Source organism: Balaenoptera acutorostrata, chromosome 5, assembly GCF_949987535.1.
Source record: "Balaenoptera acutorostrata chromosome 5, mBalAcu1.1, whole genome shotgun sequence".
NCBI lineage: Eukaryota > Metazoa > Chordata > Mammalia > Artiodactyla > Balaenopteridae > Balaenoptera > Balaenoptera acutorostrata.
The window spans coordinates 136343053-136368467 of record NC_080068.1 but is presented as its reverse complement, the minus strand read 5'-3'; positions in this window follow the sequence as shown (position 1 = coordinate 136368467).

The following is a 25415-nucleotide window of genomic DNA, read 5'->3' as shown; positions in this document are numbered from 1 at the left end:
CTGCATGGATTCCAGAATAATTATTGCTCATTACCTCATTTGTATAGATACAAAGCCAATAAGATTAAGTGAATTCCTCAAGGTCACATAGCTCATTAGAAGGTAATCTTTGACCCAGATCTCTTGGCTCTTTTTTTTTCTTTTTTTTTAATTGGCGTATAGTTGCTTTACAATGTTGTGTTAGTTTCTGCTGTGCAATGAAGTGAATCAGCTATATGTATACATATGTCCCCTCCCTCTTGGACCTCCCTCCCACTCCCCCCACATCCCACCCATCTAGGTCATCACAGAGCACCTGATGAATAATCTTTTAACATCAGATCTTTTTTGTAGTACCAAGTGATGTGTTGTTCTTATTTCATTTTCTATAATTGAATTGCACCCAAACATTTCTAACTTATCATAAATAAACTAGATTTGTCTAATAAATTATGTATCAATATATAAAAATTACAGTACAGCACAATAGTGGGTTTCTATTAAGTACAATGTGACTGCATGCATTTCAATTGTATTGTATTTGTTCCTATGCCATTCTATCACTCTGTTACAAAGAGATTGAAAGCTCTAAAGTTAAGGATAATTTAACAAGAAACTAAATATCTTTATTACGTCTATCATACTCTAAAGTCTACTAGGTTAGACAGTGATTCTTTAGAACTGAACTGGTAGAAGAATACAGTTATTGGAAACCATTGTATAGGCTCTGCTTTTCTCATGTTGAACCTAAGTAAGACTATTATTTTTCCCAGTTTAATGCAGTGTTACAGCCCAGAGTTTCAGTTAACTAACTACCTAACTAACTAACTAAATCTCAGTGTATCAAATGTGATGAGTAAGTTTACCTTAAACTGATTCATTGTAGGAAGAACTTCTGATGGCTCAGGAAGGCAAGTTAAAATGGATAAATAAAAACTACATTGCTTCCACAGGTATATTAGCTTGACAGTGCTGCCACAACAAAATGCCACAGTCTGGGTGGCTTAAAAAATAGAAATTTATTTTCTCACAGTTCTGGAGGCTAAAAAACTGAGATCAAGGTGACAGCACCTTTGATTTCCCTTGAGATCCCCCTCCTTGGCTTGTAGATGGCCTCCCTCTTGCTGTGTCCTCACACGGCCTTTTCTCTGTGATCCAGCACCCTGGTGTCTCTTTCTGTATGTCCTAATTTCCTCTTCTTATAAGGATACAAGTCATATTGAATTAGGCCCACCCTAATGGTCTCATTTTAGCTTAATTACCTTTTTAAAAGTCCTATCTCCATATACAGTCTCATTCTAAGTTACTGGAGCTTGGGGTTTCACCATATGAATTTTGGGTGCACAATTCAGTTCATAACAACCAGTAAGACTGTTCTTTATAATATGTATGAGAAAAAAATATATATTGGATAGTAAAGATAAAATGTACAATGTTAGGTAATTTTATCCAGGTTATTTTAAATCTAAGCTTTATTTTTTAATTTTTTTATGTTAAAAAACCAGCAGATATGTATGGAAATAAGAAAGCTAGTCCAGAAATAAAAAGCTTGAACATTGACCCATTTTCTAAAACTTTTAACCTGAAAATGCTGGTGTATCATTAATTACATTCAGCTCCGTGGCAGAAATGTAAAGGCTGTAGAAAATGATAAGGGCTTTGGAATTTCCACCACTACCTGTGATATAAATTAAACTGTTAAGCAAAAAAAATTTTCAACATTATATTTTTTCAAACAACAAAAATAGAAGTGATGAATATTTGTCTTACCCCTGATATTGTCAGAGAACAAATAAATGACCCAGAAACTGGAAAAAGAGAAATTGCTGAATAACTTTTATCATGTTTCTTTTCACACATTTTTCAATATGGCATTGCAGTGATACATTTGTTGCCTGTTATATTGCTTGACGTAACGCGGATCATAATGCATAAAGATGTTAGTATTTCAAAAGCACTTTGTCATTTCTGATAATATATTGGAAAAGAAGTATAATTTTTAAAGGATGGTCGCTTTTTGATACATTTCAGCAGTAATCCTGTATTTATTTAATCAATAGCCTGAACATTATTAAAATAAGTTCATACTTGAATGCTTCATGTTTCTCCCTCTGTTGTGATTATTCATAAATATAAAATATAGACACATTTTTTAGTTTCAGCTGAAAAATAGTTGCTCATTTTCTAATAAATATGAAAATATGTTACCATTTAATATTTTTAAATCAATGTAATTTTTATTAAATAGAAAAATGTATAATTTTCAGATTTTACTATATATTTATTAGCCTGTAACTTAAATTTCAGTAAAATCACTTCTCCATATCTTTCTAAATGATTATTGGGTTATCATTTTTAAATGCTGCACTAATCATTAGATTCTGTAGGAAAATCATAGTAAAATTGTCTTTATGAAAACCTATTCCTCTAAACATTTTTTAAAATTTTATTTATTTGTTTATTTATTTATGGCTGTGTTGGGTCTTCGTTTCTGTGCGAGGGCTTTCTCTAGTTGCAGCAAGTGGGGGCCACGCTTCATCGTGGTGTGCGGGCCTGTCACTATCGTGGCCTCTCTTGTTGCGGAGCACAGGCTCCAAATGTGCAGGCTCAGTAGTTGTGGCTCACGGGCCTAGTTGCTCCGCGGCATGTGGGATCTTCCCAGACCAGGGCTCGAACCCGTGTCCCCTGCATTGGCAGGCAGATTCTCAACCACTGTGCCACCAGGGAAGCCCCTCCTCTAAACATTTTAATGGAGGTATATGACTTCACCAATTCTCATAAAAGTGAAGTGAAAAATTACTATTAACCTGTATTAATAAAACATATTTTGGTGAAATTATCTACTCAGTTATAAAGAATCTACAAGAGTAATAATTCTTTTGGGGGAAACAACTGTGGTCTCCACTGTCTTGGTTGATTGTTCTATTATGTTTTAAGAAAACGTTCCAATATTTTGTAGCAATTTCATTTTGTCATTTTGGAAGGGCAACTCTATGTACAACTTTGAATTTTTAAAAAAATACTGGATATTAGAGTTTTCATACTATATTTTATCCTGTTATAATTTGGGAATAAGTTTCTTTTTTCTCTAATTATTCATTTCTATCTATAGTTTGCTTTAAAGTAACGGGATGATCTTGTTAAATAAACATAAAAAACTGATCTCATAATGTGAAGCCCATATTCCACACACAGAAAGTGCATGGTAACAGCTAGGCACTATTGGGACTTTATGTTGCTACTATCTGAATCTTAAGTCTAATGCAGATTTGTGATTAATACTAAACATTTTGTTGTCCTCCTCATCAATAACTCATTATATAATAAGAGAATACTAAAGTCATACACATGAATAGTTAAAATCTTTTTGTTACCGGTATTATTTTAGAAGAAAAATGCTTATCACATTATATTCAAAAAAAGGCAGCCATCTGTATATAAATGAAATCTTACTTTTTTCTCTCCTCTGTCTTGTGCTCATTACCTGTTGTCTCCTTACTTCTTCAGATTTTATTTTTAGTTATTTCCCCAATTTCAATTTGTTTTTCCTCACAGACTCTCTTTTCCTCAGAGAAAATATGTTATGTTTCCCCTGTGTGTCTCTGGCAGCTTTTCTTGCTGTCTCATTTGGGGAAGCTAGTTTCTCCCCTGGGCTCCCACTTCCTCATTACACTTTGCCAAGATATTCTTTACTCTTTCTTTCCGTCTCTCTCAGGAGAGTCTGCTCTTTAACCTATTTTCCTTTGTTTAACTCTTAACAACTGTGAACCAAATGTTTTTAGCCACGTTAAAATACACAAATAAGAATATCGCCTTTGGGATCATAGGGAGTTGAGGTTCAATAATCCACTCCAACATGTAACCTAGTATTTGTTGTCACCTTGGAGAATTCTCCATCAGTTTGAGATGATGAAATGCTCCCTTGTCCTTCCCACCACATTCTAGTATCTTCTTGGGAGAAACCACAAGCATAATCTTGCATTTGTTTTTGTGTCTATGTGTGTCTGTGTGTCTGTGTGAAAATGTACACATATCTCAAGGATAAAAATTCAATCTCAGAGGCAATACAATCCAACACACAAATAGAGAAGGTATTCACATCATTAAGCAAAGGTGTCACTTTTGATCCTGTCACTTGAGAACACTAACAAGGTTCATAAGGGAGCAAAGAAATAGTTTCTGTTAGAATGTTCTTTAAATGGGGTTCTTTTAATTGCAAGCAATGGTTCCAACCTTAGTCATTTTCAACAAAATCATATGGTGAGTTCACATCTATGCAAAAATAAAAACCCATCTTGGAAGTTTGTCAGAAACCAAACAGCTTTACAGAACTAGAAAGCAGGAAGTATAAAAACCTGCCTCATAAAGCATAATTTGGTCCAATACTGAAACTCTCATTTTCCAAGATCCATCTGACTTCTGCACAGGTCAGGGAGGTGAGTTGAATGAACATACGAAAAGATTCACCTCCTCTGCATCTTGATTGTGGCACAATCTTTGTAGTCCCTACAGTAGCACAGTATCACCTTCGATTTACTGTTTTAATCAACAGATGCAGGAATGATGGCTTCTAATTGGCCTTTACTGCCAATAGTTTTCACTCAGTGGATCAGGGAACTCTGTCGGTTTCTGGGTATATTTATTTCAATTATGCATTACAAAATTGAGAAATAACCACAGATTGCATACCAGGTCCCACGGTAAGCTGAACCCAAATCAAACTTTTTCGATTGCCTGACTTCTATAAGCCTCTGCTCTAACTGATAGAATACAGTGACACTTGTGAACTCAGTTTAGAACCAGCATCAGATATCCCCAAATATTCTGATTATTTTCCCTTCCCCAGTACACAACCATCCTGGGAAATTATGTCAGATCCCTCAGGGAAAGGCTGAGAAAAGATTTATAAATTTTTGTCAGTGTAGCAGGGTACTTCCTCGAGAGGACTAGACTTCCTCTTCATTCAAGAATCTCTGTGCTGTGAATTGCCTTAAATCTGGGAAGATTTCGAGGGACTGCGACTTTCATTGTGTTGATTTAGTTATACTTCTGTTCAGCAGCTCTAGAGCTTTTCCACTTACATAAATCAAGACAACTCAGTAAGATGCCCATCTTTCAATTCCAGCAACATCGTGATCTGTTAGCTAATGTCCACTTCTGTAGTTCAAATTATTATGGCTACTGCTTGTACATACTTACCATTAAAGTAATCACAACCACCTTATCTTTAACAATTAAGTACTGCCTTTTGACCCTTGCCATCTTGGTGCTGATCCTAAACTGAATTCAAGGAGTCAGATAATTCAATGACAGAGTTTTTCACTATGCTTTCTGGCCTACAGACAAGAATAAATACAGCGTTTTGAGAATGTAGAGACTCCCCTTACAAATATATTTACCAAAGCCTTCATAAAGCAATAGTCTCTGGACCTTTCCAAGAGACATAGTTTGGAGGTGTTACATGATAAATCCACTCTAACATTCAAATGTCTCTAATCCTCTGGATAGAACCCTTTATTGTATACTAAGGAATTTCCAGCACTTTAATTTCATTTAATATAGGTTGCTTTTGAGTCTAGGTTTCACTCAAAAAGCCAAACTGTTAAAGCCATTCCCATTCACCCTAGCTAACATATTAAACCTAGAATGCCTTTAGTGTATCCCTGTCAATGACTACAGCCTGATAGAACATTGTATTTCTTTCATCCTAACACAATACCCTTAGGATCCATTCCAAAACATTTGTTCCACACTTCCATTGATGTAATTTGACATAATCTTGCCATTTTTGGAGTGTATTGAGCTTTCTCACGGGTCACATTTTACCTTTCCCTCTGGGACATGGTGGTACCTGAGTCTGTTCTGGGTCTGGAGGCAGTAAGAAGCCATAGGAATGGATCCTGAAGATGATCAGAAGTCTCTTACAAGAAAATTAGATTTTTCTTACTTAAAGATTTTTCAGGCAAAGAGAGACTACATTCTGCAAAGAATCAGAAGGAATTTGGGAATTCAGTATCTCCAGCTTTATGAGATTCTGCCCATATGCCGCCATTCCAATTTCCAGGGTCCCATTATTTCCCAATAGATGTCCTATCTTTATAATAATAAACCTTGTGAAGTTATAAATTTCATTTGTGCTGTAATTCAGCCACTCACAGGATTAGATTCTGGGTTTGGTTTTCAGAAATAGCAACTCTGGGGCTACAGGAAATAATGATTATTTAGTAGGATCATAAAAGCTTTCTTGTTCTTTAGTCAAGCCTTTAATCTTGAAGTTTGAAGCACTGAGCTTATGATTTTCTTTCTCCAAGTTCTTAAGTGCACTTAGAAACAACTAATTAATTGTATTATATTCATTTTTTTAACTACAGTATTTTATGGCAGTGACTGCTTACCCAAAGCCTTACTTTAAATAATTTAAATATTTCAATAATTTGTGTATAAATTAAGAAGTTACATATCACTACTATTTCTTTCCTCTAACTTTAACTGTTGCATAATCACCTTGGTTCACAATTGGCACATTACTTGAGCACAATATCTACATATTTTATGTCATTTTGAACTTTAAAAATTCAAGGTGAATAAACAGATGGCAAAAGCTAATTTCTAATTATTCTGTGCCTGGCAGAGAAAACCTCATTGGTACGGAGGATATTCCCCCAAAATGACCAAAAATCAACAAAATTATGAGCTCTCAATTCTATTTTCCCTGTGTTTCACATTTAGATCTTTTGACTAATTAAGATTTCAAGGTTTGAAAATAAAATAAACTGCTCACAAATTATTATCTGATACCTAAGCATGAAGGAATTGGCACCTGGCAACCTCGCTCTACCTTATCAGTGGAAATTTATAGAATTATAAATCCTGAACTGTTTTTCCATGATGGTCATGGTGATTAGAGGGCTTCCAAAACAAGCAACACAGTGAGAGGAGTTTCACAAATATTTCTGGACAATAGAGTGAACTCAGGCAACTCATAGATACCTAGATGGTAATGGGTCAGTGATAATTGATTATGCTTTTCTACTTCCACAGATGAAAACACTCAGTTCTATTTCCTTCTTCAGAGTATTAATTACTAGTTAAAGGCTGTGATGACTTCGTGACAATTGTCCTTCATTGTTTTAGACAAACACACACGCAAAAACACACACATGGCTAGAGAAGAGTCTGTAGTTTAACTGACATGAAAATAACCTATCTCAATAATCTGAAATTAGGCAAGTTATGGTTTATTTATTTATTTATTTTAGTCCGCACCGTGCAGCTTGTGGGATCTTAGTTCTCTGACCAGCGATTGAACCCTGGCCTTCGGCAGTGAGAGCGTGGCATCCTAACCACTGGACCGCCAGGGAGCTCCCCAAGTTATGGTTTAGAAGGCACCAAATCAAATACTTAAAGCACTCTGAGTATATTTTCTTTAATAATATTTTTATAATATATCCAATTGTGCTTTGTGTTACCTCATACCCCATTTGAGAATGACATTGGAAGTTAAGCCTTGGTCAGTTTCTGCAGTTCAATTAATTAGTTATTAAACTCAGTCACTGCTGCTTTCCCCAATGTATCTCCAGATTTTTGAAGACTGTCCAAATGGCTAAATGTGTAGTAAATCCTACATTCAAACACAGTTCGCGTAGATAATTATACTACATTATCAACTATGTTCTTCCCAAACCAAAAAATTTCAGCTTATTCTCATTATGTTTCTGAACTTTAGAGACCATATTATCCAATGCTATTGAGGGTCCAATTCTAACATTTTAGTTAATATAATTTTGACAAAAGGAACTGTAACAATTTTTAGTTCCTTTCTGCAACCATAAGAAAATTGTGAAAATGGACATTATTTTAGTATTTAAGCTTTGCCTTCTGTTGTTTTAGTAATACAGCATAGGTTGCAGTTATTTTCAATGAGCCCCTTTTTTGCTAGAATAAAAAGTGCAGCATATTTCCTAAACTGCAGCAATGTAAAAAGACTGCAAAAACAAAATATAAAAATACTAGAAAGTGAGTGGTTTCTGTGATCTAATTCTCCTATCTGCAAGCTGTGAATATAGATTGTGTTATTTAACTGTATAACCAGTAGGCATCTAACCCTTTGCTGCCATGTTCAAAAAAATGCAGTTCAATGTGCAGAGGTACCCCTCGAGGCATAAATTCATCTGTCTGTCATTTGAATTATGTTTACCTTCCAGCCTCAAAATCAAATGATCCAAGATGCCACTGTTATTGATATTTCCTCTTTTAAAATATTTCTTTTGGTTTTTTGTTGAAGATACACATTTCTAAATACTTTAAAAATAGTCACGGTCACAAAAAGTCCTCTGAGAATTTCCTCAACATGTGCAACACTTGTCAGTCGAAACTAGGACGCAATTGCATTGATTCTTGTTTGTTTTAAATTTTTGTGCAAACAGTTGGACATTACAGAATTTTTACATACACATGAGTCCACTCCTAATAGAAACCAGGAATTCTGTCACCCAAGGGGTGGGGTGAAAGGGAAAGCTTTCAGATGTGTTGGTTACTCTCCACTGAATGATATAGTAAGTGGTTTCAGAATATGAGAGTGAGTGATAACAGCCTGAATGGAAGCCAGTGGTAGGTAACAGAGTTGTCTGTGACATTATCAGTGAATGGTAGTCGACATATTGGATAATGTCATGAATAAAAAGTTGCTGTAGGCTTTCTGTTATTTTTTTCCAATCTCAAACAAGCTATATACAGTTACTTTAGAAATTTATCTCATTGCATTGTTTAAAAATCAGTTTTTGAGAAAAAAATATTTGAAGCAACCTATTTCATTTTTCTCAAATCCATAAATGAAGGTGAAGGAATATTCCAAATGAATACAAATATTGTCTTACATTACTAAATATATGTCATTAATAGAAATTTGAAACATGAACAGACAATAATCTTTTATTGTGTTTATTGGTGTAAAAGAAAAAAATGGCAAAATTCACTTTTAAAATAAGAACTGATGTTAATATATACTTAAATCATAAATGAATGTTATAAAATTAATTCATTTATATAGTTGACCTAAATATGTCATGAATTGAAAATAAAATTGGGAAGATTTTCAAAGAAATTTCATTATTATAGAAATCAAAAGCACTAAAATATACTATTAGATAATATAAGTAAAATTGGTGTATTTTCTTCATTTTAACCTAGAAAGAGGTTTCTGTGGGAACATTGCCATTTAAAGGATAGCAGAGAAGATCCTGAACAGAGACCTGCGCATAAGCTGCATAGAAGGAGTAATAAAACCCAGAGAGTAAGTTATCATGTATAATGAAACATGGAGCTGTCAACTTAACATGTAATGGGGAGACGCCTGCTGATAGTAGCAGTTATAGTGTCTTGCAATGCAGTATAATTAGAAGACATTCTTTTTTATTTGCTATATATTATTCCTTTGTTTCCATCTTTTTTTCTTTTTTCATTATATGTTAGCCTCTAATTGAGAAAGCTCTGTTGTTTGCAGGCTGAGTAAGAACTTGGTAAATATGAAATAAGGTTACTATCTGAGAAATTGTTAGAGGAGATGAAATCTCATCACTCCAACCCCTGCCAAGAAAGCTGTTTGTATAAGTCTAGATTGGGTTCCTCATTATGTTAGTCTACAAAACCTCATCCATTTAATTGTCTACTGTTAGAACTACTGAGATATGGCAGTTAAAATTAAATGAAAATGCTTGAATAAGGTTCATATTATTGTCAAAGAGGGGCATGCATATAAACATTGAAAACATACTGCATTTCACTATAACTGAATTGTAAGATAAGTTACCACCATTAACAGTAAATCATGAAATCCAAAAGCATGCTGATAAATAAAATGGTAATTATATTCATGTTTGGCCACATAAATTGATCTATTTAACCTCTTTTTTTATTTCCTGAAAACACATGGTAGTAAAGTTTCAACTGAGCAAAATGAGAGATTTGCCAAGGATACAGAATTGAATAAAGCATTATCCCTATCTTAATAGAGCAGTGTTTAATACGAGAAGCAGATATGCTCAAGAAAATAGATTCTTTTTAATAACTTTTATAAGAGAATAGCAGGGCTATAAACTAACGTGTGATAAACAAGAGGTAGTGATCAGTTCTGGGGCAGGTCTTGGGCCGTGGTAGTCAGAGGAAGTGTTATTTAAAGGAGACATTTAAGATGAATCTTGCACAATAAGTCTAAGCAATGTGGTGAGGGGAGATGGGAGCAAAGAGTCTGAATTTGGGACCCTCTAATACTTGGCTGCCAAAAGCTGTTTCAGAATTTTAACTCATTTGGTAGTTTTCATCAGTACTGAATAGCTAATCATAGTTACTATATATTTTTACTCACACTGAATTCTGACGGCCTAAGAAGCTCATCACATGAGAGAAGTCAAGTTATAAACCAATAAGTCCAAAGAAGATTTATAACAGCCTTTTAGTTGTTTTGCAATAAAACCTGATTCACTTAAGCTAAAAATAGTTGAAAATGGTTCTGTTGTTTTAGATATATATGGTCATATATCTATTAATATGATTTAGAGATAAAGTTATTCATAACTGATCAAAACCAGAATTATATTCAAACAATTGCAGTCAAATAATTCTGTCCAAAATTTCTGTGGTAGTTAGTGAGTATTTACTCTAGTGATAGATTCAGAGCTAGAAAAGGTAAAAGAAGTCCCTGCTATCATGGGACTTACAGTGATATTGGAAAAATTACAGAAATTAAGTCTATTATAATGAAAATTATTAAAATATATTTTATAAATGCTACCAAGGATAACCACATGTTGTTTGGAGAGTATATAATATGGAGGCCTAGCAGAACCTGGGGAGATACAAATGGATACTCAGGGAAATCTTGATGGATAAGACTTATAAGGAAAAACTGGGATAAAAGAGTTCCATTATGGCATGGTGTTTTTGTGAAGGTCTTCAGGTAGAAAGAAGCTTAATACTATTTGAGGATCTAATTGGGTCTATTCTTTAGGAAGATTATAGAGAATCCAAAAACTCAGTCAGAAATAATATTTACCCAACAAGACTCGAGTGCAAGCCTTATCCTAAATTACTCAATATTATCTATCTTGCCCAGTTTACCTAAAATTCCCTTACTACAGCTCAAGTATTGGGATCCAATAATGAACTTTGAACAGCAGCTTTTTAAACTTTAGCTCCTCAGAGTTAAAGAAACCCATTTTTTACATAGATAAACTGTATTTTATTTTATTTTGAATGATAAATGTATTAATTATTAATTAACTTATCCAATAAAAATATCACATAAAGTTTGTATCTAAAGTCAAATTTCACATAGTGATTTTTGTCATAAGAGTAAATAATGAAATGGCTTCTTTTTCTTCATTAAATATTAAAATTTCAATTTTAAAATGGGGAGATAGTTCATTTTATAGGTTGAATTTAATTGTAATTATAAAGTAGTATTTTTATGACTTTTCCTCCTTAGTTGTCATTTTTACTGATTTCTATGCCATAGAATTGGTGGCTTGTAATAGATGTAGCTTTAAAAACCATCAATGCAAATTATACACGTAATATTTTGAAACAACGTATTTTTAAGATAAATTGAGTTCTGAGTATTCTTTACTTTCTGAGTTCTGTTTATGCATTTGAATTTTGACAGTTATTCTTTTTGGAAATTAGGATCCAACAGATTAAATCTTAGCATTTCCAAACTGTATTGATTTCTTTTTCAATCATTAATTCTGTAAGATAAGCAGAGAAATATGTTGCAGATGAAGGAGCAAGGTAAAAACTCACAAGACCAAATAAATGAAGAGGAAATAGGCAACCTACCAGAAAAAGATTAAGAATAATGATAGTAAAGATGAGCCAAAATCTCAGAAATAGAATGGAGGCATGGATTGAGAAAATAGAAGAAATATTTAACAAGGGCCTAGAAGAACTAAAGAACAAACAGTGATGAACAACATAATAACTGAAATTAGAAAAACACTAGAAGGAATCAATAGCAGAATAACTGAGGCAGAAAAAGAGATGAGTGAACTGGAAGATATAATGATGGAAATAACTGCCACAGAGCAGAATAAAGAAAAAAGAATGAAAAGTAATGAGGACATTGGGATTGATGTATATAAAATAATATGTATAAAATAGATAACTAACAGGAACCTGCTGTATGTATAAATAAATAAATAAATAAAAAGAAAAGTAATGAAAACAGTTTCAGAGATCTCTGGGACAACATTAAACATACCAACATTCGAATTATAGGGGTCCCAGAAGAAGAAGAGAAAGAGAAAGGATCTGAGAAAATATTTGAAGAAATTATAATTGAAAACTTCCATAACACAGGAAAGGAGCTAGCCACCCAAGTCCAGGAAGTGCAGAGAGTCCCATACAGGATAAACCCAAAGAGAAACACATCAAGACACATATTAATCAAACTAACAAAAATTAAATACAAAGGAAAAATATTAAAAGCAACAAGGGAAACATGACAAATAACATACAAGGGAGCTCCCATAAGGTTAACAGGTGATTTCTCAGCAGAAACTCTACAAGCCAGAAGGGAGTGGCATGATATATTTAAGTGATGAAAGGGAAAAACCTACTCTACCCAGAAGAGATTACTCTACCCATCAAGGATCTCATTCAGATTCAATGGAGAAATTAAAACCCTTACAGACAAGCAAAAGCTAAGAGAATTCAGCACCACCAAACAACCTTTATGACAAATGATAAAGGAACTTCTCTAGGTGGGAAACACAAGAGAAGAAAAAAGACCTACAAAAACAAACACAAAAAAATTAAGAAAATGGTAATAGGAACATACATGTTGATAATTATGTTAATGTAAATGGATTAAATCCTCCAACTAAAAGGCACAGACTGGCTGAAAGGAAACAAAGACAAGACCCATATATATGCTGTCTACAATAGGCCCACTTCAGACCTAGGGACACATACAGACTGAAAGTGAGGGGATGGAAAAAGATATTCCACACAAATGGAAATCAAAAGAAAGCTGAAGTAGCAATCCTCATATCAGACAAAATAGACTTTAAAACAAAGAGACAAGGAAGGACACTGCATAATGATCAAGGGATCAATCCCAGAAGAAGATATAACAATTGTAAATATTTATGCAACCAATATAGGAGCACCTCAATACATAAGGCAAATGCTAACAGCCATAAAAGGGGAAAGTGACAGTAACACTATAATAGTGGGGGACTTTAACACCCCACTTACACCAATGGACAGATCATCCAGACAGAAAACTAATAAGGAAACACAAACCTTAAATGACACATTAGACCAGATAGACTTAATAGATATTTATAAGACATTCCATCCAAAAGCAGCAGAATACACTTTCTTCTCAAGTGCACACAGAACATTCTCCAGGATAGATCACATCTTGGGTCACAAATCAAGCCTTGGAAAATTTAAGAAAATTGAAATCATATCAAGTATCTTTTCTGACCACAACGCTATGAGATTAGAAATCAATTATAGGGGCTTCCCTGGTGGCGCAGTGGTTGAGAATCTGCCTGCTAATGCAGGGGACACGGGTTCGAGCCCTGGTCTGGGAAGATCCCACATGCCACGGAGCAGCTGGGCCCGTGAGCCACAATTGCTGAGCCTGCGCGTCTGGAGCCTGTGCCCCGCGACGGGAGGGGCCGCGATAGAGAAAGGCCCGCGCACCGCGATGAAGAGCGGTCCCCGCACCGCGATGAAGAGTGGCCCCCGCTTGCCGCAACTGGAGAAAGCCCTCGCACGAACCGAAGACCCAACACAGCCAAAAATAAATAAATAAAATAAATAAATAAATAAGAAAATCCTTTAAAAAAAAAAAAAAAAGAAATCAATTATAGAAAAAGAAACTGTAAAAAACACAAACACATGGAGGCTACACAACATGCTACTAAATAACCAAGAGATCACTGAAGAAATCAAAGAGGAAATAAAAAAATACCTAGATAAAAATGACAAAGAAAACATGATGACCCAAAACTTATGGGATGCAGCAAAAACAGTTCTAAGAAGAAAGTTTATAGCCATAAAATCCTACCTCAAGAAACAAGGAAAATCTCAAATAAAAACCTAATCTTACACCTAAAGCCACTAGACAAAGAAGAAGAACAACAACAAAAAACCCAAAGTTAGTAGAAGGAAAGAAATCATAAAGATCAGAGCATAAATAAATGAGATAGAGATGAAGAAAACAATAGCAAAGATCAATGAAACTAAAGCTGGTTATTTGAGAAGATAAACAAAATTGATAAACCTCTAGCCAGACTCATCAAGAAAAAAAGGAGAGGACTCAAATCAATAAAATTAGAAATGAAAAAGAAGTTACAATGGACATCGCAGAAATACAAAGGACCATAAGAGACTACTTCAAACAATGCTATGCCAATAAAATGGGCAACCTGGAAGAAATGGACAAATTCGTAGAAAGGTACAACTTTCCAAGACTGAACTGGGAAGAAATAGAAAATATGAACACACAAATCACAAGTAATGAAATTGAAACTGTGATGAAAAATCGTCCAACAAACAAAAGTCCAGGACCAGGTGGCTTCACAGGCAAATTCTATTAAACATTTAGAGAAGAGCTAACAGCTATCCTTCTCAAACTCTTCCAAAAATTGCAGAGGAACACTCCCAAACTCATTCTATGGGACCACTCTGATACCAAAACCAGACAAAGGTATCACAAAAAAAAGAAAATTACAGACCAATATCACTGATGAACATAGACACAAAAATCCTCAACAAAATACTAGCAAACCGAATCCAACAATACATTAAAGGGATCATACACCATAATCAAGTGGGATTTACCCCATGGATGCAAGGATTCTTCGATATATGCAAATCAATCAATGTGATACACCACTTCAGCAAACTGAAGAATAAAAACCATATGATCATCTCAATAGTTGCAGAAAAATCTTTTGACAAAATTCAACACCCATTTATAATAAAAAATTCTCCAGAAATTGGGTATAGAGGGAACCTACCTCAACATAATAAAGGCCATATATGACAAACCCACAGCAAACATTCTCAATGGTGAAAAACTGAAAGCATTTCTTCTAAGATCAGGAACAAGACAAGGATGTCCACTCTCGTGGACATATGCCACTTAATATTGTTTGGTATTGTTGTATGTAAAGTGAGATTTAATGTGATAGATAAATCAAAATTTTACTTCCAACATTTGGCACAAATTACTGCATAATAAAAGTATAAAACATAATTATCCAGGATATTTAAAAATAGTAAATAGTAAAATATTTTAAAATATACTGTGTTCATAATCTATATTTATAAAGTACCACCTTTCAATCTGTAATAGTTTTGGTCAAAAACAGTAATTTCTGTGAACTGTAATGAATAGTAAGTTTGAGAATTAGTTGTAGTATTTTATATTTCTAATTTCTTTTGGACCTCACTGGTCCTCATAACAAGTGAAGAATGCTGTGTTTCAAATGAAAAAGTATATTTAACAAAATATATTTAAGCAAGACAAATGCATTTGCCAAGTTTTCTCCTTGGTGTTTAACCCATAAACGGTAATAAGATAGCATATTAATCATCTGCCCTTTATGAGTGTGATTAATGAATTTACCTGATAAGGGTAATTATATTTTTATATGTGTCAGGAATGTGTGTGTACGCATGTTTCTTTGTGTGTTTCTGGATGTACGTAAGACTATTTTATAAGCTGTTTCAAAATCAAATGAGCATCAGTAGCCCTTTCTAGGGAACATAAACTGCAACCTATTCCACAACTAATCATATGCTCATATTGAAAGCACTCTGCTCTATCGAGAACAATGATCTACTGCAAAATAGAGTTAAACACAGTGATTACATATTTTTTTAAATTTAAGACTTTGTTTTTTAGAGCAGTTTTAAGTTCACAGAAAACTTGTTAAGAGATTTCCCATATACCTCATGCTTCCACACATGCATAGCCTCCCCCATTACTGACATCTCCTACCAGAATGGTACATTTCTTATAATTGATGCACCTACATTGACTCATTATAATCACCTAAAGTCCATAGTTTACATTGAGGTTCACTCTTGGTGTTGTACATTCTATGGATTTGGACAAATGTATAATGACATCTTTCCATCATTATGGTATGATGTAGAGTATTTCCACTGACCTAAGAATTTCTATGCTCCAACCAAGCCTGGAGCTACCCATAAAATATAGATTTAAATTAAGTAATGTTATGTGCATTTAAGCAAATTGTTAGTAATAATAACAAAAATATATTTTGACAGTCTGTGAAATTTAGATTTTCTTAAAGAAGTTAATAAAATGCATCTAATAATTTCTTTCCTATGGGAAAACCAAAAGTCTAACAAATAAGAACTAGTAAGAGTTTAGCGATAGGCCCAGTATTCCTTGATTTTGAGGCATGTTGGTAAAGAAGTATTTTATAACATCTTATCTATAACAGACCAAGACTCTCTTAAACAAAGTTCTCCCAAAATACTATTGAATGATGAAATATAGGTAAAATGAGGAATTAAAACATCAAGTATGTCAAATGAAATTAGTAACAGATACAATCATTTGTGGAAAGTATTCTATTTTCTTAGATCATTCAAATTTTAAATGATAAAATTCTTAATTTCAAATTAGTTTGGAATTGCCCTATTGTTGAATTTTGGCTCCTACTTAGTAAATATGGTAGTTCCAGAAACAAAAGTTGGGCCAAGAAGTAGGGTTTTTAACTTGGACTCATCTTAAATAAAGTTGTACTTTTTCTATATAACTTGATATTTAATCAGTTGCTTTCCCTATATTTATTTTAAATTCCTTTATGTTCTTTTGTTGGAAAAAATGTATTTTATTAAGGGAATAATTTATACCAGAATCTCTCCTAATAAGAGATGAATACCATCAAAGGTTATAATTAACATTTCAGATCCTTTCATTTTAGCCCAATTTACAGATTCTTTTATTTTAGCCCATTTACAGAATAAACCCAATTCGTTTTTTGAAGAAATTCACCCAATGCTAAATTGGGGTGTGAATTTTAGAATTGACAAATTAATTTGTCTACATTTACTCCTTGGAAGCTCCAAATGCATGGTAAGCAACACCTTAGGTTAGTTTTTATTAGCTTCTAAATAGGGAGAACAATGTAATTTCACCTGACACTAGTGGAAAAGAACATTATTATTTTTAAGTGAGAATATAAGAATCAATGATATTGGTGATACATATAAAACACATTTTATTAGAAATTCATTTTAGAATTCAGCATTATTATGAAAAAGTATATGCACTGAATAAGGTATGTTATTATGGTTTTATTAGGCAAACTTAATATATTTTCATCAGAATATTTACATTTTTCTCATGATAGTGGAATGACCCATGTATACTGGTCTTCATCCACAATTTGGAGGCCAGTGAAAAGAAAACAGCATAACTGAGAAATAATACTAAGAAATGTTTGCCTAGTTCTGCATTGTAATCACACATAAACATATTCTAAGGAAAAAAAAGACAGTATATTTAGAAGTTTCCTATATTTATTTATTTTTTCTGGTTGAAGAGTATGCTTCATTTTTTATTTCTTTACATCTTTATTGGAGTATAATTGCTTTACAATGGTGTATTAGTTTCTGCATTATAACAAAGTGAATCAGCTATACATATACATATATCACTGTATCTCCTCCCTCTTGCGTCTCTCTCCCAGCCTCCTTATCCCACCCATCTAGGTGGTCACAAAGCACTGAGCTGATCTCCCTGTGCTATGTGGCTGCTTCCCACTAGCTATCTATTTTACATTTGGTAGTGTATATATGTCCATGACACTCTCTCACTTTGCCCCAGGTTCCCCCTCCCACCCCATGTCCTCAAGTCCATTCTCTACGTCTCCAACTTTATTCCTGTCCTGACACTAGGTTTTCTAGAACTTTTTTTTTTTTTAGATTCCATATATATGTGTTAGCATACAGTATTTCTTTTTCTCTTTCTGACTTACTTCACTCTGTGTGACAGTGTCTAGGTCCATCCACCTCACTACAAATAACTAAACTTCGTTTCTTTTTAAAGCTAATATTCCATTGCATATATATGCCACATCTTCTTCATCCATTCATCTGTCGATGGACACTTAGGTTGCTTCCATGTCCTGGCTATTGTAAATAGTGCTGCAATGAATATTGTGGTACATGACCCTTTTTCAATTATGGTTTTCTCAGGGTATATGCCCAGTAGTAGGATTGCTGGGTCGTATGATAATTCTATATTTAGCTTTTTAAGGAAACTCCATACTGTTCCCCATAGTGGCTGTATCAATTTACATTCCCACCAACAGTGCAAGAGTGTTCCCTTTTCTCCACACCCTCTCCAGCATTTATTGTTTGTAGATTTTTTGATGATGGGCATTCTGACTGGTGTGAGGTGATACCTCATTGTAGTTTTGATTTGCATTTCTCTAATGATTAGTGATGGATGTTGAGCAACCTTTCATGTGTTTGTTGGCAATATGTATATCTTCTTTGGAGAAATGTCTATTTAGGTCTTCTACCCATTTTTGGATTGGGTTGTTTGTTTTTTGGATATTGAGCTGCATGAGCTGCTTGTAAATTTTGGAGATTAATCCTTTGTCAGTTGCTTCATTTGTAAATATTTTCTCCCATTCTGAGGGTTGTCTTTTCATCTTGTTTATGGTTTCCTTGGCTGTGCAAAACCTTGTAAGTTTCAATAGGTCCCATTTGTTTATTTTTGTTTTTATTTCCCTTTCTCTAGGAGCTGGGTCAAAAAGGATCTTGCTGTGATTTATGCAATAGAGTGTTCTGCCTATGTTTTCCTCTAAGAGTTTGATAGTGTCTGGCCTTACATTTAGGTTTTTAATCCATTTTGAGTTTATTTTTGTGTATGGTGTTAGGGAGTGTTCTAATTTCATTCTTTTACACGTAGCTGTCCAGTTTTCCCAGCACCACTTATTGAAGAGGCTGTCTTTTCTCCACTGTATATGCTTGCCTCCTTTATCAAAGATAAGGTGACCATATGTGCGTGGGTTTATCTCTGGGCTTTCTGTCCTGTTCCATTTGTCTATGTTTTTGTTTTTGTGCCAGTACCATACTGTCTTGATTACTGTAGCTTTGTAGTATATTCTAAAGTCTGAGAGCCTGATTCCTCCAGCTCCAATCTTTCTCAAGATTGCTTTGGCTATTCAGGGTCTTTTGTGTTTCCATACAAATTGTGCAATTTTTTGTTCTAGTTCTGTGAAAAATGCCATTGGTAGTTTAATATGGACTGCATTGAATCTGTAGATTGCTTTGGATAGTATAGTCATTTTCACAATGTTGATTTTTCCAATCCAAAAACATGGTATATCTCTCCATCTGTTTGTATCATGTTTAATTTCTTTCATCAGTGTCTTAAAGTTTTCTGCATACAGATCTTTTGCCTCCATAGGTAGGTTTATTCCCAGGTATTTTATTCTTTTCGTTGCAGTGGTAAATGGGCATGTTTCCTTAATTTCTCTTTCAGATTTTTCATCATTAGTGTATAGGAATGCAAGAGATTTCTATGTATTAATTTTGCATCCTGCTACTTTACCAAATTCATTGATTAGATCTAGTAGTTTTCTGGTACAGCTTTAGGATTCGCTATGTATAGTATCATGTCATTTGCAAACAGTGACAGCTTTACTTCTTCTTTTCCGATTTGGATTCCTTTTATTTCTTTTTCTTCTCTGACTGCTGTGGCTACAACTTCCAAAGCTATGTTGAATAATAATGGTGAGAGTGGACAACCTTGTCTTGCTCCTGATCTTAGTGGAAATGGTTTCAGTTTTTCCCCACTGAGAACGATGTTGGCTGTAGGTTTGTCATATATGGCCTTTATTATGTTGAGGTACATTCCCTGTATGCCTACTTTCAGGAGGGTTTTTATCATTAATGGGTGTTGAATTTTGTCAATGGTTTTTCTGCATCTATTGAGATGATCATATGGTTTTTCTCCTTCAATTTTTTGATTTGGTTTATCACATTGATTATTTTGCACATACTGAAGAATCCTCACATTGCTGGGTTAAGCCCCACTTGATCATGGTGTATGATCCTTTTAATGTGCTGTTGGATTCTGTTTGCTAGTATTTTGTTGAAGATTTTTGCATCTATGTTCATCAGTGATATTGGCCTGTAGTTTTCTTTCTTTGTGACATCTTTGTTTGATTTTGGTATCAGGGTGATGGTGGCCTTGTAGAATGAGTTTGGGAGTGTTCTTCCCTCTGCTATATTTTGGAAGAGTTTGAGAAGGATAGGTGTTAACTCTTCTCTAAATGTTTGATAGAATTCGCCTGTGAAGCCATCTTGTCCTGGGCTTTTGTTTCTTGGAAGATTTTTAATCACAGTCTCAATTTCAGTGCTTGTGATTGGTCTGTTTATATTTTCTATTTCTTCCTGGTTCAGTCTCAGAAGGTTGTGTGTTCCTAAGAATTTGTCCATTTCTTCCAGGTTGTCCAACTTTTTGGCATATAGTCGTTTGTAGTAATCTCTCATGGTACTTTTATTTCTGCAGTGTCAGTTGTTACTTCTCCTTTTTCATTTCTAATTCTATTGATTTGAGTCTTCTCCCTTTTTTTCTTGATGAGTCTGTCCAGTGGTTTATCAATTTTGTTTATCTTCTCAAAGAACCAGCTTTTAGTTTTATTGGTCTTTGCTACTGTTTCCTTCATTTCTTTTTCATTTATTTCTGATCTGATCTTTATGATTTCTTGCCTTCTGCTAACTTTGGTGTGTTTTCTTTTCTTCTTCTTTCTCTAATTGCTTTAGGTGTAAGGTTAGGTTGTTTATTTGAGAAGTTTCTTGTTTCTTGAGGTAGGATTGTATTGCTATACACTTCCCTCTTAACACTGCTTTTGCTGCATCCCATACGTTTTGTGTCGTCATGTTCTCATTGTCATTTGTTTCTAAATATTTTTTGATTTCCTCTTTTATTTCTTCAGTGATCTCTAGGTTATTTAGTAGTGTATTGTTTAGCCTCCATGTGTTTATATTTTTTACAGATTTTTTCCTGTAATCGACATCTAGTGTCATAGTGTTTTGGTCGGAAAAGATACTTGATATGATTTCAATTTTCTTATATTTACCGAGGCCTGATTTGTGACCCAAGAATTGATCTATCCTGGAGAATCTTTTATGAACACTTGAGAAGAAAGTGTATTCTGTTGTTTTTGGATGGAATGTCCTATAAGTATCAATTAAGTCCATCTTGTTTAATGTATCATGTAAAGCTTGTGTTTCCTTATTTATTTTCATTTTGGATGATCTGTCCCTTGGTGAAAGTGGGGTGTTAAAGTCCCCTAATATGATTGTGTTACTGTCGATTTCCCCTTTTATGACCGTTAGCATTTGCCTTATGTATTGAGGTGCTCCTATCTTGGGTGCATACGTATATACAATTGTTATATCTTCTTCTCGGATTGATCCCTTAATCATTATGTAGTGTCCTTTGTCTCTTGTAATAGTCTTTATTTTAAAGTATATTTTGTCTGATATGAGAATTGCTACTCCAGCTTTCTTTTGATTTCCATTTCCATGGTATATCTTTTTCCATCCCCTCACTTTCAGTCTGTATGTGTCCCTAGGTCTGAAGTGGGTCTCTTGTAGACAGCATATATATGGGTCTTGTTTTTGTATCCATTCAGCCAGTCTAAGTATTTTGGTTGGAGCATTTACTCCATTTACATTTAAGGTAGTTATCAATATCTATGTTCCTATTACCAGTTTCTTAATTGTTTTGCGTCTGTTATTCTCTTGTGTTTCCTGCTTAGAGAAGTTCCTTTAACATTTGTTGTAAAGCTGGTTTAGTGGTGCTGAATTCTCTAGGCTTTTGCTTGTCTGTAAGGTTTTAATTTCTCCATCTAATCTGAATGAGATTCTTGCTGGGTAGAGTAATCTTGGTTGTAGGGTTTTCTCTTTCATCACTTTAAATATGTCCTGCCACTCCCTTCTGACTTGCAGAATTTCTGCTGAAAGATCAGTTGTTAACCTTATGGGTATTCCCTTGTATGTTATTTGTTGTTTTTCCCTTGCTGCTTTTAATATTTTTTCTTTGTATTTAATTTTTGATAGTTTGATTAATATGTGTCTTGGAGTGTTTCTCCTTGGATTTATACTGTATGGGACTCTCTGCACTTCCTGGACTTGATTGACTATTTCCTTTCCCATATTAGGGAAGTTTTCAACTATAATCTCTTCAAATATTTTCTCAGTCCCTTTCTTTTTCTCTTCTTCTTCTGAGACACCCATAGTTCGAATGCTGGTGCTTTTAATGTCGTCCCAGAGGTCTCTGGGACTGTCCTCAATTCTTTTCTTTCCTTTTTCTTTATTCTGCTCGGTGGTAGTTATTTCCACCATTTTATCTTCCACGTCACTTATCTGTTCTTCTGCATCAGTTATTCTGCTATTGATTCCTTCTAGAGAATTTTTAATTTCATTTATTGTTTTGTTCATTATTGTTTGTTTGCTCTTTAGTTTTTCTCGGTCCTTGTTCAACATTTCTTGTATTTTCTCCATTCTGTTTCCAAGATTTTGGATCATCTTTACTATCGTTACTCTGAATTCTTTTCCAGGTAAACTGCCTATTTCCTCTCCATTTGTTTGATCTGGTGGGTTTTTACCTTGCTCCCTCATCTGCTGTGTGTTTCTCTGTCTTCTCATTTTGCTTATTTTACGGTGTTTGGGATCTCCTTTTCCCAGGCTGTAGGTCTGTAGTTCCCATTGTTTTTTGTGTCTGCCCCCAGTAGCTAAGGTTGGTTCAGTGGGTTGTGTAGGCTTCCTGGTAGAGGGGACTGGTGCCTCTGTTCTGGTGGATAAGGCTGGATCTTGTCTTTCTGGTGGGCAGGACCACATCCCGTGGTGTGTTTTGGGGTGTCTCTGACCTTATTATGATTTTAGGCAGCCTCTCTGCTAATGGATGGGGTTGTGTTCCTATCTTACTAGTTGTTTGGCATAGGGTATCTGGCATTGTAGCTTGCTGGTCCTTGAGTGGAGCTGGGTCTTAGCGGTGAAATGGAGATCTCTGGGAGAGCTTTCACCGTTTGACATTATGTGGAGCCGGGAGGTCTCGGGTGGAGCAATGTCCTGAACTCAGCTCTCCCACCTCAGAGGCACAGGCCAGACACCCGGCCGGAACACAAATACCCTGTCAGCCACATGGCTCAGAAGAAAAGGGAGAAAAAAAGAAAGAAAGAAGCAAAAAAGAAAAGAAAAATAAAGAAAGTTATTAAAATGAAAAAAATAAGAAAACATTTTAAAGTAATATAAAAAGAAAAGAAAGAAAGAACAGAGCAACCAAAGCAAAAAACAAATCCACCAATGATAAGAAGTGCTTAAAACTATACTTAAAAAAAAAAAAAAGGACAGAGAGAACCCTAGGACAAATGGTAAAAGCAAAACTATACAGACAAAATCACACAAAGAAGCATACACATACACACTCACAAAATGAGAAAAATAAAAATAAAATATATATCTATACATAAAAAAAACAAAGGAAGAGAGCAAACAAATCAATAAAGAAAACTCTACCAATGATAATAAACTTTAAATACTAAAGTAAGATAAACATAAGACCAGAAACAAATTAGATGCAGAAAGCAAACCCCAAGTCTACAGTTGCTCCCAAAGTCCACCGCCTCAATTTTGGGATGATTCGTTGTCTATTCAGGTATTCCACAGATGCAGGGTACATCAGTTTGATTGTGAGATTTAATCCACTGCTCCTCAGGCTGCTGGGAGAGATTTCCCTTTCTCTTCTTTGTTCGCACAGCTCCTGGGGTTCAACTTTGGATTTGGCCCCGCCTCTGTATGTAGGTCGCCTGAGGGCATCTGTTCTTTGCTCAGATAGGATGGGGTTAAAGGAGCAGCTGATTAGGGGGCTCTGGCTCACTCAGGCCGGGGGGAGGGAGGGGTATGGAATGCGGGGTGAGCCTGCGGCGGCAGAGGCCAGCGTGACGTTGCACCAGCATAAGGTGCACCGTGTGTTCTCCCGGGGAAGTTGTCCCTGGATCATGGGACCCTGGCAGTGGCAGGCTGCACAGGCTCCCAGGAGGGGAGTTGTGGATAGTGACCTGTGCTTGCACACAGTCTTCTTGGTGACTGCAGCAGCAGCCTTAGCATTTCCTGCCCATCTCTGGTGTCCACACTGTGGAGCCGCGGCTCACGCCCATCTCTGGAACTTGTTTAGGCAGTGCTCTGAATCCCCTCTCCTTGTGCACCCTGAAACAATGGTCTCTTGCCTCTTCAGCAGGTCCAAACTTTTTCCCGGACTCCCTCCTGGCTAGCTGTGGCACACTAGCCCCCTTCAGGCTGTGTTCACGCAGGCAACCCCAGTCCTCTCCCTGGGATCTGACCTCCGAAGCCCAAGCCTCAGCTCCCTGCCCCCACTCGCCCCGGCGGGTGAGCAGACAAGCCTCTCAGGCTGGTGAGTGCTGGTCGGCACTGATCCTCTGTGCAGGAATCTCTCCGCTTTGCCCTCCGCACCCCTGTAGCTGCGCTCTCCTCCATGGCTCCGAAGCTTCCCCCCTCCGCCACCCGCCATCTCCACCTGCGAAGGGGCTTCCTAGTGTGTGGAAACCTTTCCTCCTTCACAGCTCCCTCCCACTGGTGCAGGTCCCATCCCTATTCTTTTGTCTCTGTTTTTTCTTTTTTCTTTTGCCCTACCCAGGTACGTGGGGAGTTTCTTGCCTTTTGGTAAGTCTGAGGTCTTCTGCCAGCGTTCAGTAGGTGTTTTGTAGGAGTTGTTCCACATGTAGATGTATTTCTAATGTATTTGTGGGGAGGAAGGTGATCTCCATGTCTTACTCCTCCGCCATCTTGAAGGTCTCCCAAATTTTCTATATTTAAACTAATTTTTTTTTCAGCTAAATGTCTGTTATAATAAGGTATTATTATAGACACCTTTAGTCTCTGTTTCAATGGTTTTTTTAAATCTTCTCCTCAAAATATCATTTCTATCATAAAAGAGACTCTAGTTAATTTCCTTCCTTCTCCCAAATCTTATCTCATGACTGAGGACTTGGAAAAATATGTATATAAATGTAAATAGACCTTTATGTTTCAATGGATTTGTGTACATTAAAACTCACCTGCTTACATTAAAAATGTAAGAAAAATACTATAAATAGATAGTAAAGAACTCCGCATAAAATAATAGACACTAAATATAGATTTTTAGATGCTAATTTTGATACACTAAAATGTTTATACCTAATGAGTGTATTAATATTCAAAATGATAGTTTTTATTAAAATGTATTTATGTATGTTTCAGAACTTAATATAATTATTTAGCTTTTCAAAATATTTTAAAATTTAAATTAAAAAATTACATTGTTCTAAGGCTTAATTATAGTTTACTCAATTAAGTATCTC